General features: G+C 39.3%; 1 pseudogene across 1 annotated transcript; it reads left to right on the forward strand.

Annotated features, from left to right (window-relative positions):
* The first annotated feature begins 315 nt into the window (after positions 1–315).
* Positions 316–4954, forward strand: LOC308611098 (ferritin light chain-like; annotated as a pseudogene). Its single transcript has 2 exons — positions 316–354; positions 4437–4954. The product of its transcript is annotated as a ferritin light chain-like (transcript).
* Positions 4955–15653: the final 10699 nt, after the last annotated feature.

Consider the following 15653-nt stretch of genomic DNA (forward strand, 5'->3'; position numbering starts at 1 on the left):
ATATTTTTTATGAAATTGGCTGTAAAAATCCTCTGCCAAATATTAGCAAATTAAATCCAGAAATATATAAAAAGAATAATATACCATGACCAAGTGGCATTTATTCTAGTTATGCAAAGTTGGTTAAATATTTTAAAATCAAACAATGTTATCCACCATATCCAATAGATTAAAGGGAAAAGTCATGTGATCCTATCCAATAATGCAGAGAAAGCACTTGACAAAATCCAATCCCATTCATGATTTTAAAAAAAGAAGAAAAAAGAACTCCAAGCAAACTAGGAATAGAAAAGGAACATACTGAAACTCATAAAGATGATCTACAAACAACCTATACCGAGATTATATTTAACCGTGAAAGACTGAATGCTTTCTCTGTAAGATCAGAAACAAGGCACAGATATCTGCTCTCACCACTTTTATTAAATGTATTACTGGAGGTTCTAGTAAGAAAATAAAGCAAAAATAAATAAATACATACATTTAAAAGTTAAATTTTTAAAAAGTTCATTTAAAGGATAAAAGGACTATTCCTACTATGTTGAATAGGAAGGAATATATCCTACTGAATGTTGAAGAGTAATATATCCTATTATATTGCCTAAGGAAAAGTAAAACTGTCTGTGTCTGAAGAGGACATGATAATCTAAATGGAGAAAATACCAAGGAATCCACAAAAAGCTTGAGAAATAATATTAGTTTGTAAATGTTTTAGAGTACAAGATCAACACAATTTTATCACATTATATATTAATAACAAATGTGTAGAAGCTTAAATTAAAATATGTGATGCCATTTACAACTGACCTAAATAAATACTTAAATACAAGCCCAATAGGACATTTATAGGACCTCTATACTGAAAATTACAAAATGCTGATGAAGAAAAATTTTAAAGTCCCAAACAAATAGGGAGACATACCTTGTTCATGGATTAGGAAACACAACATAATAAAGATGTCAATTCTCCCCAAGTTAAGAGGCTTAACACAATTACTCTTAAAATGCCCTCAAGGTTTTTGCGGATATAGACAAGCTTTTTCTAAGATTTGTATGGTAAGAAGAGGCTGAAGAATAGCTAAAACAATTTGTAAAGGAAGATTAAAATGGGAGGAATTAATCCACCCAATTTCAAGACTTTGCAGTAATTTTGGAGGGTAGATACATAGATCAATGGAATGGAATAGAGAACCCAGAAATAGACTGACATAAATACATTTAACCTGTTTTTGACAGCAGTGCAAATGCTATCAAGGAAGAATAGACATTTCAAAAAATGGTACTGAAACAGTTGGACATCCCTTGACAAAAACAAACAAAAAATGAACCTTAACCTAAACCTCCACACCTTACACAAAAATTAAATCAAAGTGGATCATAATCTTAAATGTAAAAGCAGGACATTTTTAGAAAAAAAAATAGAAAATCTTTGGCATCTAGAACTAGGTGAATAATTCTTAGACTTGACACCGAAAGTATGATCAATAAAAGCAAAAACTGATAAATTGTATCTCATCAAAATGAGTTAAAAATGCTTCATAGAAGATCCTTTTAAGTGGATGAAAACTCAGATTACACAGTGGGAAAACATATTTGAAAATCCCATATGAGACAGATGACTTGTATCTATAATATACAAAGAACTCTCCAAACAACTTAAAAAAATCCAACTAGAAAATAGGCAGAGGACAGGAACAGACATTTCATGGAAGAGAATATACACATGGCAAAGAAGCACATGAAAAGATGCTCAACATCATTAGCATTAGGGAAATGCAAATTAAGACCATAATGAGATATCAGAGAATAACTAAAATTATAGTGACAACATCAAATGCTGGCGAGTACGTAGAAAAGTTATATCACGTCACTGGTGGGAAAATAAAATGGTTTAGCCACTCTGAGAAACAGCTTGACAGTCTCTTTTAATCCTAAAAGTAGATTCACCCTACAACGCAGTACTTGTACTCTTGAGCATTTATCCAAAAGAAACAAAAACTTAATTAAGTTCCCACAGAAACTTACACATAAATGTTCATAGCAGTTTTATTTATCATAGCCAATAACTGGCAACTACCCAAATGTCTTTCAATGGATGAATGTTGAAACAAATTGTGATAAAATCTTATGATAGAATACTACGGAGCAACGAAAAGGAACAAATTATTAATATATGCAAAAATTAAAATGAACTTCAAGGGAATGATGCTGAAGAAAAAATTTTTAAAAGCCAATCTCCGAAGATTAAGTAATTCATGATTATGTTTACGTATTATTCTTAAAATAACAAAACTGTGGAGATAGAGAACAGATTAGAAGTTGCCAAGGGTTAGAGATGGGGGTAGAAGGTACAGTGGGGAAACTTTGTGAGGTTTTTGTGGTCCCAGTACAAATAATACAGCACTCTTGGTTTTAATCCCTAAAGATTTTTAAAAACAATTCCTAATAAGAGTTGTCCAGATATTTAGCAATGGCAGCAGATTACAGGTATAGCTCCCCAACATGACAACTTCAAAAGAGATTGTACTAATTCAATGCATATGTTAATTTTAAAAAGGCCAGTCACAGTACTTAAATGGTATATATCTTAACGATATTATTCTAAGTATCTAGCTGTACCAGATGGACTAGCAGGATTTTCTGTACATTCAATCTTATTTAAGACAGTAAATCTTATAATAAGAGAGTTAAAAAAAGAAAAAGAAAAACAAACAAACCTCAACTACAGTTGGATATTCTCATAGGAAGATGAGGTGAAAATATGTAGCAGTGGTTCAAAAGCTTAAGCAGTGGCACCTAAATTTGGCTGCATATTAGAATCATCTGAAGCACTTTTTAAAAACCCTCACACTGACTGTTGGTCATCCTAGACCAATAAAATAACTTTAAATCTCCTCAGACGATGCCAGTGTCTAGCCAGAACTGAGAACCAGCAGACTAAGCAGAAGGGGATGTTTCTACAAAGATTTCTTAACAATAAGTCCTTTCACCCAATCAGATTTACCTTCCCACAAAGGGGTAAAGAAGGCTAGATGCTGACCATACTTGCTTAGCTTTAATTAGCACTTGTGACTCGCCCAAATCCTAGATCATGTTTCCCCTAAATTTCATGTTATTCCCTAAGTTTTTCAAATCCAGGGCTAAGGGGTTTGCCAGGATGAGGTTTTAAGTGTTCACACAGGGGAAGTCCCTGGCAAACCAGGACAGCGGTCACTACATTGAATTGTAAAGCATCCTAAATAACCCTGCCACTGCTCCCAGATACTAGTCTGTGCCAACCAGTGGAGAAAAGGCATTCTCCATTACTACCACGGCAAATGCTGCTGTACTTGCCTTGGCTACTCCCTATCTTTTCCAGGCATCACTCCCCTTCACCTGCTGGTGGACACTTTGGCCAGCTGACAATGCAGATATTTTCAAACTTTAAGGTGAATAAAAATCATATGGAGGGCCTGTTATAACAGAGATCACTGAGCCCCACTAGAGTTGCTGATTCCATAGGGCTGGGATAGGGCCCTAAAACTTGAATATCTGACACATTATCAGGGGACGCTGGTAAAGCTGGTCAAGTTGTTACTGAATGCAGGTTCATGTGTCTGAAGCACAGTGAGGCCAAACAAACCTAAAGGTTGGAGTCTGGAGAAGAGAAAGGTTTATTGCAGGATCGAGCAAGGAGAGGGGTGGTCCGTGTTCCAAAACCCCTGAAATCTCCAAAGGATTTCAGCAAAGCATTTTTAAAGGCCAGGTGAGGGAGGGACATCCCAGGGCATGTGATCAGCTGGTGCACAATCCTCTGATTGGCTGATGTTGAGGCCACAAGGCAGGTAACATTATCCATCCTTAGGTGCCAGGAGGTCTGAGGGCTACGTGCTCATGATCATCAAGGAGTTCATTTCTTCCATTGGGTGGTGGTTTTTAGCATCTGAAAACTCAAGAAATATGCCTGAGATACTATTATCTGAGTACTTCAGAGAGAAACTACAATAGAGGATATGGGGGATGGGTCTGTCCTAGGAAGGCCCCATAGGGTACTGCTTGGTTACAAGGTGACCATACTTTGAGAACCACTGCTCTAGTGGCTTGGAATGTTAAGAAAGCAATGGAAGAATCCCTTCCCAGATCTAGATTCTAGTATCACCAGCTATTTTGGTGGGAGGAAGGGTAAGTTTTGTCCTTGCTTGGACTTCTTGTTCATTTATATCAAAGCCTATTTGAGGCAGTGCGTTCGGCAGTCCTGCAGATCTGTCTTTTGCTTCAACAGTGTTTGGAATGAACAGACCCAGGGACGCTCCTTGCTCCAGCCCCCGACCACCTTCCAACCTTTCTTCCTTTCGCAACCTTTGGAATCAGACACTCAGCTATCCTCAGCCTCCAGGACAGGCCAACACCAGTTTTTGAGCTTAGCTCCTTATCACTGATCAACCACGAGTTCACAGGTTCGTCAGAATTATTCCACCGAGGTGGAGGCCGCCGTCCACCGCCTGTTCAACATGCATCTGTGGACACTTACCTCTCTCTGAGCATCTATTTCGACAGCAACAATGGGACTCTGGACAGTATGGGCCACATTTTTCGCCAACTGGCTGAGGAGAAGTGTGAGGGCGCCCAGCGCCTCTTGAAAATGCAAAACCAGTGCTGCGGCCGCGCCCTCTTCCAGGATGCGCAGAAGCCTTCTCAGGATGAGTGGGGTAAAACCCAGGATGCTGTGGAAGCCGCCATTCTTAGGGAGAAGAATCTGAACCAGGCACTAACGGATCTGCGCGCCCTGGGTCCTGCCCGTGCAGACTCCCAGTTCTGTGATTTCCTGGAGAGCCGCTTCCTGGAGGAGCAGGTAAAACTCATCCAGAAGATGGGAGACCACCTGACCAACCTCCGCAGGCTGGCTGGTCTGCAGGCTGTGCTGGGCGAGTATCTCTTTGAAAGGCTCACCCTCGAGCCAAACAGGAGTCTCTGAAGTCCAGCCGCGTCTGAGGAGACCCTCTGGCGTCAGAGCTTCTGCCTGAAGCCCCGCTCTGCAGCCACTAGGCAGCTTTGTAACCGCCCTGGAGCCCTCTCCCAAGCCTTGGACCAAATGGAAACAATAATGTTTTTTGCAGAAGGAAAAAAAAAAGCCTATTTGAAATACAAACAGAATAAAGTGAAAAAAAGAAATATATACATATATTCACGTTCTTTTAACATATGAATTGCCCCACTTTATCTGTGTGAAATAAGTTTGTTCCCATTATTGGGCTGGTTCTCAAGCTTTGCTGCTCGTTTGAATTACCTAAAGAGCTTTGAAGAAAAACATTGGTGTCTGGGTCCCAGCCCCAGAGATTTTGATTCAGTAGGTCTAGGGAGGAGCCTGGGCACGGGAAGGTCTCAGAGTTCCCCAGGTGATTCTAATGTGCAGCAACTTTGTGAACCACCTCTTGGCTTCAATGCAGCTAGTCATCAGATATTAAATCTAAGACACATGGACTACTAGTGCGTGAGCTCTGTCGCTAGGTGTATTCCATTTTCTTTCTCCTGGAAGATTCGTGCCAGGGAAAATGATTGATAGTTGTGTTACTTCTCTGAAATGGATGGAAATTTCCAATTAGCGTGAACAGGGGAGGGTGAATGGGTGAATGCAATAAGGTGTATCATTTACGTATTGCCCTATGTGTATGGCTAGAAGCTTTTGCAACTGAGGTCTGCCCTACTTTTCATGCTAATGGTAATGCTTGTCCTCCTAATGCAGCCATAAACTTTATAAGCCCATAGGTAGACAGCATCACAAAATATTTACCCCTCCCCACTGGCCCACTCTCAAGCTTCACTCCCCTTCCCCAATACACAAATGTACATCAATGCGCTTGAGACCAATATCAACATACTGACCTTCAATTCTTCTACTCTGCAGCTTCCCTCTTATCAGGAGATGTCAGCATTTAGTGCAAGGACAAATGCTTGCCTCTTGAGGAGTAATGTAGACAAAGCCTCCAAGAGACAAATAGCCCTCAGGGAGGGGGAAAAAGTCTTTCAAAAAGGTTGATGCCCAGAGGAGGCATTTTCAGTCATCTCAGCTTAGAGGTCAAATATCCAAAATTAAAAAGGTTAAAAAAAAGAAGAAGAAAGCAAGGAAGAAAAGAAGGAAACAATTTTCTTATCTCATAGTAATAAGGCAGTTTTCCTTAAAAAAAAAAAGACTTAAATTCTCTTTCCTAATCAAAATGTGCTTTTCCATCTTTAGACTATTCCTCTTATATCCTGTATTATTCATGATGTTTAATTCTTGAAATAGCACATGGCTGAAAACAGAAGCTAACCTCTTGTTCACTATGAATTGAATCTTCTTTTCCTAGGACCCGTCTACAATGTACAATTTGGGGTTGGCCAACATAATTATTTTCTCTGAAATACGTTACAGCATTTTGCCTTTTCAATATATAGTTATACAATACATTGATAACACAACATATTTAATATAGTCAATATAGTAAATACAGCTATAACACACATGATATGATGCCACTTTGGTGATTTTCTTCATCCATGTAATTCTGAAATTTGACAGTATAGTTTTCATATTCTAATGAGCTGAGTATTACCTTTGCAAGGATAGAAAAATAAAATAAATTCATAATATTCTTGTGTGGTTTGCCCCTGGGGTGGATTACCATAATGGGGGGATATTTGAGCCTTTCCCCAAGTCATTAAAAATCCTCCAGCGAGCAGCCCCTTGTCCTCTCCAGGGAGTGGGGGGAAAGGATCTTTAATCATAATAATCCTGGGGGGAGAAATCTCGGAAATAAGACATCTGCTTCTGTGCCTTGTTGTTTTGCAGAATAGCAATGATTGCCTTAGCAGCTTCTATTGCCATATGTATACAATAAGTAAATGAACAGAAAATTGAATGAACGCATAAAAGAAGGATAAACCCACCCAGCTTAACAAACCCACTCTCTCACCTGCTGTGCCCCGAAACATGAAAGAAAGAATCATGGGATCATAAGGATTAATAAAATAACAGTCTCTGTTAACAATATTGACAGGAGGTATAAGGATAATTTGTCTGATGTGGGACCAACAGCTTAACTAACTGCTTAATTCTTTTTTTTAAGGGCAATTCATTCATTTATTGTTTAAAGATTGTAAGACATCTGAATTTTTGTAGCACAATTTAAATGTTTTACTTTTTTGATAAAGCAGAGTATAATAGCAAAAACAATTAGTTTCCAGTAATATCTATATCTCTATTCAGAATTAAGTCTTCCACAGACATGTAACCTGGAAACAAAAGCCTGTTACAATAAGCAAAGCTTCAACGGAGTGGCTACTTTTTGGGCCAGGGAAAGGTTCATCCCTATAGGAGGATGATGTGCTATGTAAAATGGCTGCAAGGTCACAGCCTTGAGGGCGTTGGAAGTCTACTATCCTATTCCACATTACGTAGTTCAGGGAACTTCAAATGTCTGTTCATCTGCAACCAAGCTGGCAACCTTTAACTGATATTTCAAGCAGGTAAGAAATAAATGAAAAGAAATCCCTACATTGATGTTCCTTGATTTACACTGTTAAATGGTTCATTAACATGTAATTCTGGCTAAGAATTACATTTGAGACTCCTTGCTCAGATTTTGGTTAACAGTACAAATCTTTCAGAAATTCATGTTTTTATTAATCAATAATTTGTCAGCTAGGATACGTTCAGGCATCAGCTGCAACATCAAAATAGGTGCACTGCCTCAGCGCTTTGGAAAGACATAATCTAAAACACTAATAGCAGACAAAATATCTGTTACTAGACAGCATATGTGCAGTACAGCAAGACAAAAACATATTCATATGTGCCACGGACCAGCCTCAGAAAGAGGATTTCACCGCCCAGGGTCAGAAGGGACGGGGTAAGGAACTGAAGTAGCACCGACGAATGGGGTCAGAAGGACCAAGACAACTGACGGTTGCAAGGCAAGTTTTATTATGCTACAGTTGCAGATTATATAGACTAGAAAAGGGAAGGTTGCCAGACGGTGGTTTACATTATCTAATGACTGTCTCGGCTCAAGGTTAACTTCCCTGGCAGAAAACCCATAAACCCAGAATCATCCAAAATAACCTGCACGTGCAGGGTGGAGACAGATTGGCTTGTCTCATTTTACATACTTTCTGATTTCTGGACCCTGGTGATTTATCTCCCGTGGAATGGAACAAGGAGGGGAACAAGTAGGGACAGTCCCTTCGAGCAGCAGCGGCATGCCTGGCATGTCTGTAGCCTGCTCTCAAGGCTGATTGCTTCCCACAGGTCCCCCTTCTTTATTTTTTAATTTTTGCTGCAAAATAATTCCATGAAGCTTAGTGCCGAGAGTAGTATACTGAAGCATGAGGATACGAAACAGACATGAGAAGATTATTATCAATAATAGGCAAATTATGGCCAGGGTAATAACTCCTGACAACCCTCTAGTAATCCACGACTAAGGGTTTAACCACTTTAAATGATCCAGTAAAGTTTGAATTACATCTTCTGGTGAAATATCATCAAGATGTGCATGTTGTATATCCTGAATTTCAGCATTTAATTTCTTAAGATCAAGACTAATATTATTATCTGACCAAACACTCAGCAGATGCATTTTTACTTTTTCCCATTCCCAAATACAGTCATTGTACTTGTAAGGAATAACACAAATCCACGTATACTTTGCATGACAAGCTAAACGCATCCTCAATTTTAATGCTGCCATCTGATCTCCAATCCTCAAAATTGCGTTTTTAAATTCATCTAACTTGTTATTAATCTGTAAATCTATGTGACTTTGTAAAGATTAAGCAAGACTGGTATTTTGAGATAATTGATTAGCAAAGTGAGCATGATTAATACTCTGTGAAAGAGCAAGACGGGCAGTAGCCGCGGTAGCAGACAGAGCAGCCAAGGCAAGTAAACTTACTATTAGCCACCCAATAAAGCGTCTCCTTCTCTGCAAGGCTTTAGAGAGTTCCACCCATGCCTGTACTCCAGTATCTTCATACCAAGGTTCTCTCAGATGTACAGGCACCATAACATATATGGGTTGCCTTAGTATAAGCACAGATTGTGTTCCTGCAGAAGGGAACATACAACTGCTAAAAATACAATGAACACAGCTAATATTATATCCTCCTTTGGAAGAATTACCAATGTTAATAGAACCAATCAAAAGTGTATATGGAGGAGCAACACAAGTTATAACAGGTGTATTGGAATAAGTTAGAGCTAGTTTCCATATATCCCAGTTCTTTTGAAATGTGATAAACCTATCTATGATGGGAATAGAAGAGAGAAGAATTGACCCCTTGGTATGATCTGTAGTACACCATATTTGGTTATTATTCCAAGATGCATTGCAACATTCAAAATTGGATCCAGCAAAGTTAATGGTCATAAAAGGAGGAAATTGAGGTTTTGATTTTCTGTTAAGAATAGTAACCTTATGTCCAACTATAAGTATCCCTTGTCCTCCAAGTAAATGCTTCATACAGAAATAATTTCCTGAATCTTCACCTGGAACCTTGGCTATAGTAATAGCGGAATCCCAAAGTGGCGAGGCATATGAGATTCGACCTCTAATATTAATAGCTTGCCCATTTTTATACCAAATGATGGTATCCTTAAGATCCTCTCGTCGGCTGGTAGCCGGGCCTGTAAGAGTAATGTTGGTTCCTGTAAAATGAAGGTTCACAAAAGCAAAACAGTGTAATAAATGAGTGATAACATGTTTAGTAGCTTCTCGGGTCTGTGCTGTAGCACAGAGGAAACCAGAATAAGTATCAATAGTGACATGAACAAATTGTAATTTCCCAAAAGACGGGATATGAGTAACATCCATTTGCCATAAATAACTAGGTAATAATCCACGAGGATTAACACCATAATGTGGAACAGGAAGGTGAGGTAAGCACTGTGGGCATTGCTTAACAATTTGTCGGGTGGCTTCACGAGTAAGGGAAAATTCTTTGCGTAACGTAGCCGCCAACTGATGGTGTAAAGCATGCGACTGCTGTGCTGCTTGTGAAGCAGTTTGATCATAACTTACCATAATATGAGGGTGTCCAGGACATGGACCATGAGTATCAACAGTATGAAGATAATGAATGCAATACCTTAGCCATTCTTGACAGCATGACGAACGGAAAGGAGGAGGACGGTAATTTGGGATATGTCCTGCTTTAGGGAAAAGAGATTGAGGAGGAAGAGTAACTTTAACTTTATTTTTGGGAGGAAAACGCACAGGATAAAGATCACGTTTAGATCGAGTTAAAACATCTGCAGTCACATTAAGTTTAGACAATGGACCAGGCAAGTTAGAATGAGCACGGATATGCAGAGCTGCAACACGGCCATCGTGGGAACGAATAAGCTGTTGAAGCAAACGAAAAGAGGATGATAATTCAGGGTCATTAGTATGTCCTCTGGTCACAGTCTCCAGAAGAAATAATAAGCTGATAAGATATTTACTATCAGAAAACAAATTAAAAGATATAGAAGGCAAATGTTTAAAAGCCATCATGACAGCATACAGTTCAACACGTTGAGCTGAAGTCAAGGAAGTTTGTTTAATGAGTTTTGTTCCGTCGTCAGTGATTACAGTAGCCCCTCCTGAAGAAGAACCGTCTGTAAAAACCAAAGGTACATGAGGAATAGGCTGTTGCCTAATTATAGAAGGAAAGATATAACAGTTAACTTTGTCAAATTGGATCAATTTATCAGCAGGGTAATGGCATTCCAAGGCACCTGAAAATCCTGCAAGAGCAAGACCCCATTCATTACTATGTTGAAAAAGCCAATTTTGTTGACTAACTGAATAAGGGATAATAATTTGAGAAGGTTCTATACCCAGAAGTTGTAAGCATCTAGTTCTACCTTGCATTATTAGCTTACTACTAAGTTCAAAATAAGGGTTAATAACCTTAGAGGATGTAGTTTTCATATGAATCCATTCAATAATGCCAACAGTTTGCCATAAGATGGCAGTAGGCACATGAGGTGTTGGACAAGCAATTAAAGAAATTGGCAGGTGAGTATGCATTCGAGTTAACTGTGCAGAGCTGATAGCTCTATTAACTACTTGTAAAGCTTGAAGTGCTTCTGGAGTCATAGAGCGTGAAGTAGAAGGAGCTGAGTCACCTTTAAGAATATCAAACAAAGGCTCTAATTGAGCAGTAGTAAGTTTTAAGGAAGGCCTTGGCCAATTAATGTCTCCAAGTAATTTTTGAAAATCCTTTAATGTTTTTAAATTATCAACTCGAATTTGCAGTTTCTGAGGCCTAATGGTAGTGTTATCAATATATTTTCCCAAATAGAAAAATGGAGATTGTCTTTGAATTTTTTCTGAGGCAATGACCAAGCCAAATGATTGTAAGGATTGTTGTAAAAATTGAAAAGCAGTCTCTAATAAAGAAATATTATCAGTGGCTAAAAGTATATCATCCATATAATGTATGAGATATAACGTTGGAAACCTTTTTCTCACAGGAGTTAAGGCCTGAGCCACATAGTTTTGGCATAATGTAGGACTATTTGCCATGCCCTGAGGCAATACTTTCCATTGAAAGCTCCTCATGGGCTCCTTAAAATTTAAGGAAGGCAAGCTAAAAGCAAAATGTTTTCTATCTTCAGGAAACAAAGGAATAGTGAAAAAAACAATCTTTTAAATCTATAACTAAAAGATGATAATCGTGTGGTATGGCTGTTGGAGAGGGTAGGCCTGCTTGAAGAGCTCCCATTATTAGCATAGTTTTATTAACAGCTCTTAGATCCGGTAATAACCTATATTTTCCAGATTTTTTCTTGGTAATAAAAATAGGAGTATTCCAAGGACTATTGGAAATTTCTAAATGCCCTAATTGTTTCAGTACTAATTGTTCTGCAGCTTCTAATTTCTCCTTTGTGAGGGGCCATTGGTCCACCCATACAGGGTCATCACTCAGCCAAGTAATTGGATCGGCAGTGAGTGGAGGAGAATCCAAGGCCCCTAAGAAAAACACAAACCTTGTCTATCATATTTTATTTTCACATCAATAGGATAGACAGGTCCTTGTTGATTTGTTCCCAGCCCTTTTGTGGGAAGAAATCCTTGATCCAACATCATATTAGAGACTTGAGAATTTGGACTATAAAGTAATACTCCCATTTCTTTTAATATATCTCGGCCCCAGAGGTTTAAAGGCAGCCTAGGCAAAACATAAGGCTGGAAGTATCCTGAATGGCCCTCACTATCTTGCCATAATAACTGACTACTTTGCATAGGAGAAGAACTCTGTCCTATTCCTTGAAGTTCTGTAATAGTAGGACTAACGGGCCAATGTTTATGCCAGTGAATCTGTGTCATAACAGAGACATCAGCTCCAGTGTCTAACAAACCTGAAAAAACCTTTCCATTAATGGTTCATTTCCTTTCTGGATGTTCTTTCCCTATCTTCTGAATCCAGTAGGCAGCATTAGATGATCCAAAAGCCTTTGTGTCTCTCTTTTGATGTTGTAAAATTTGTCCATGAGGTACAAAGGGCAAAAGTAGCAATTGTGCAATTTTATCCCCAGGAGAAATCATTATTATATTTTTAATAGTTTGTGCCATGATTTTTATTTCTCCTTCGTAGTCACAATCTATGACTCCTGGCATAATAGTTAAACCCTTCATGGTGACACTACTTCTTCCCAATAGTAGTCCCATCAAACCCTTGGGTAAAGGTCCATAGATGCCCGTAGAGAAGGCCTGAGGACCCATTTCAGGAGTTAATACATAGCGGGCGGAGGTACTGTGGTCCAGTCCTGCGCTTCCTGCTGTTTCTCTGGAGAGCAAAGATATTGTATGTTTTTGTTTTTGGTTAATGTCTGATTGATAGTTTGAGGAGGATACACAGACATTGCCCCTATTATCTGTTGGGGCCGGGGAAGGCCCCGGGAGGAGTTTCCCGACAGTGGTGTTCCATCCTTGTGGGCCACTGAGCGACCAACAATCGCGTGCCCAACGTTTTCCCCTATTGCATTTAGGGCATAAACCAGGGATTTTCTGACCATCTGGAGGGTTTTGAGTAGGGAAGGAAGGACCAGGGTTACAGTGAAAAGATCTACATTCTCCAGCAAAATGACCTGCCTTTCCGCATTTAAAACTAGTCTTTGTTCTCTTTGGATTGTTTTTAAACCCCACTTTAGTTGATGCTGCAGCCATAGCAGCACCCTGTATATAAGCAGGCCCAATGTCTGCACAAAGGCGAATATAATCCTCCAATGTTCCCCGTTTTCTCCAAGGTCGAATCGCAGCCTGACATGCATTATTAGCATTTTCAAAAGCAAGTTGCTTAACTACAATTGTACCAGTGAGTCCATCCACAATGAGTCTCCCCACCGGCTGTAACAATCTATCTACAAAATCAGCATATGGTTCATCAGGTCCCTGTCTAATTTTTGAAAGATCCTCAGTTTTGTGTGTAGAAGATAATTTCCTCCAGGCTTGTAATGCCAAATGATTTATTTGAGGATAAGCAACAAAGGGATAAGTTAATCGAACTTGTAAAGAAATATATGGTCCTTCCCCAATCAGCATATGATAATCAACTGGAATATCATGGGTAGCATTCTTTTCTGCTTGTTCAGCAGCCCGTTCATAAAAATCAAACTTCCATATTAAATAATCTCCACCATTTAAACAAGCTCGTGCAATAGACTGCCAATCAGCAGGGGGAAGAGCTTCTCCTGTAATAGTGTCAACCATAGCAGTAGTAAAAGGAGCAGTGGGCCCATATTGAGCACAAGCAGATTTTAAATCTTTCAAAACTTTAAAAGGAAGAGCCTGATGCTCCCTAATAGCCTGTTGAGGATTATTAGGATCAGGTCTTTCCGTGACAGGACAACAGAAAATAGGATCTTCTCCTCGTTTTATTGCTGCTTGTACAGCACGTTGCAAGGGACTGAGCAGTTTTACAGATGGAGAATTTTGAGGAAGACAGTCCTTACTAATTTGCAGCTTTTTCACTGACTTATCTATTATAGCCATTAGAAAATCATCTTCAGGATACTTCTCTCTTTTATGTTTAAAAGCCTCATCTGTTAAGTCAAAATGTTCCTCTTCATCTGAAATATTTAAATTTATTAGCTCTTTTGGTTTAGGAAGTGGCGACACAGTAGCTGATAATACAGTCGTTTCTTCTGTCAGAGGCTTATGTTTTTCTGACTTTACATTCAAATCAACACTATCATGAGAAGAACCTAAACATATTTTTATCAGATTCCACAAACTAAATGTAACAACGGCAGTATGAGTAGGCCCTCGAGACTCATAATAATTTTTAAAATCTTCTCCAACTTTCTGCCAGATTTCTATGTCACAGAGCCGCCATCAGGAAACCAGGGAGATACATCATGGATATGCTGCAAAAATTCAGTCAACTGTGAGGTAGAAACTTTATTACCCCGAGCTTTAAGCATCGAAAGTAAAACCGGAGCAAATAATTCACGCTCCTTTGAGCCCTTTTGCCCCATCTTATTTTACTTCTGACTGTTGCCTTATGCCTCTGTTAGTTTCACTTTTACTCGTGTCCACACATATTTTGCATAAGGGTTCTCTTACCTGCACTTTCTTTTTCTTTTCATTGGCTTCACGCTTCAGGTCCCTGTTCAGGCGCCACTTGCCGCGGACCAGCCTCAGAAAGAGGATTTCACCGCCCAGGGTCAGAAGGGACGGGGTAAGGAACTGAAGTAGCACCGACAAATGGGGTCAGAAGGACCAAGACAACTGACGGTTGCAAGGCAAGTTTTATTATGCTACAGTTGCAGATTATATCGACTAGAAAAGGGAAGGTTGCCAGACGGTGGTTTACATCATCTAATGACTGTCTCGGCTCAAGGATAACTTCCCTGGGAGAAAACCCATAAACCCAGAATCATCCAAAATAACCTGCACGTGCAGGGTGGAGACAGATTGGCTTGTCTCATTTTACATTCTTTCTGATTTCTGGGCCCTGGTGATTTATCTCCCGTGGAATGGAACAAGGAGGGGAACAAGTAGGGACAGTCCCTTCGAGCAGCGGCGGCATGCCTGGCATGTCCGTAGCCTGCTCTCAAGGCTGACTGCTTCCCACACATATGTTGGCTTGTTTAAGCCTCAAGCCCTCGATCCTTTGATGAAATACAATAATTTCATTCCTATGGTTTTCAATACCAAAAACTCAACCTCCAGGAGGGCTAAAGTCTAATTTGTACTCCAAACCAAGTAGCAGTGCAGTTCGCTACTACTGAGGCTGAATCCATAAAGACTTCAAGACCACGACCAGAAGACAAGTTATTATATATAATACCCTAGAAGGCCTGAAACATAATTATCATATACATAGCTGGTCCTTCAGAGCTTTTCACCTATAACATGTTTTTTGATGAAAGTTATTTAATGTACTGGAGATAACTGTGACTTACTGATCAAATATTTGAATACTTATACTTACCTGGGATTTCATTTCTGCTGAAAGAAAAAGGAAAAACAGGACTCACCTAAAAAAAACAAACTTTAGAAATGAAAGTAAAAATCTTATCACACACTCTCACTTTTGGAAGCAGCATAGAGGGGCAGTCAATGGTAAAACACTGGTGAAATAGGTCAAAACTCTAGGCCAAAAATCCATTATTATTATCGTCAGTGACAGTACCACAACTGTGC

This window comes from Mesoplodon bidens, assembly GCF_964165515.1.
Source record: "Mesoplodon bidens genome assembly, contig: HAP1_SCAFFOLD_636, whole genome shotgun sequence".
NCBI classification, from domain to species: Eukaryota; Metazoa; Chordata; class Mammalia; order Artiodactyla; family Ziphiidae; genus Mesoplodon; species Mesoplodon bidens.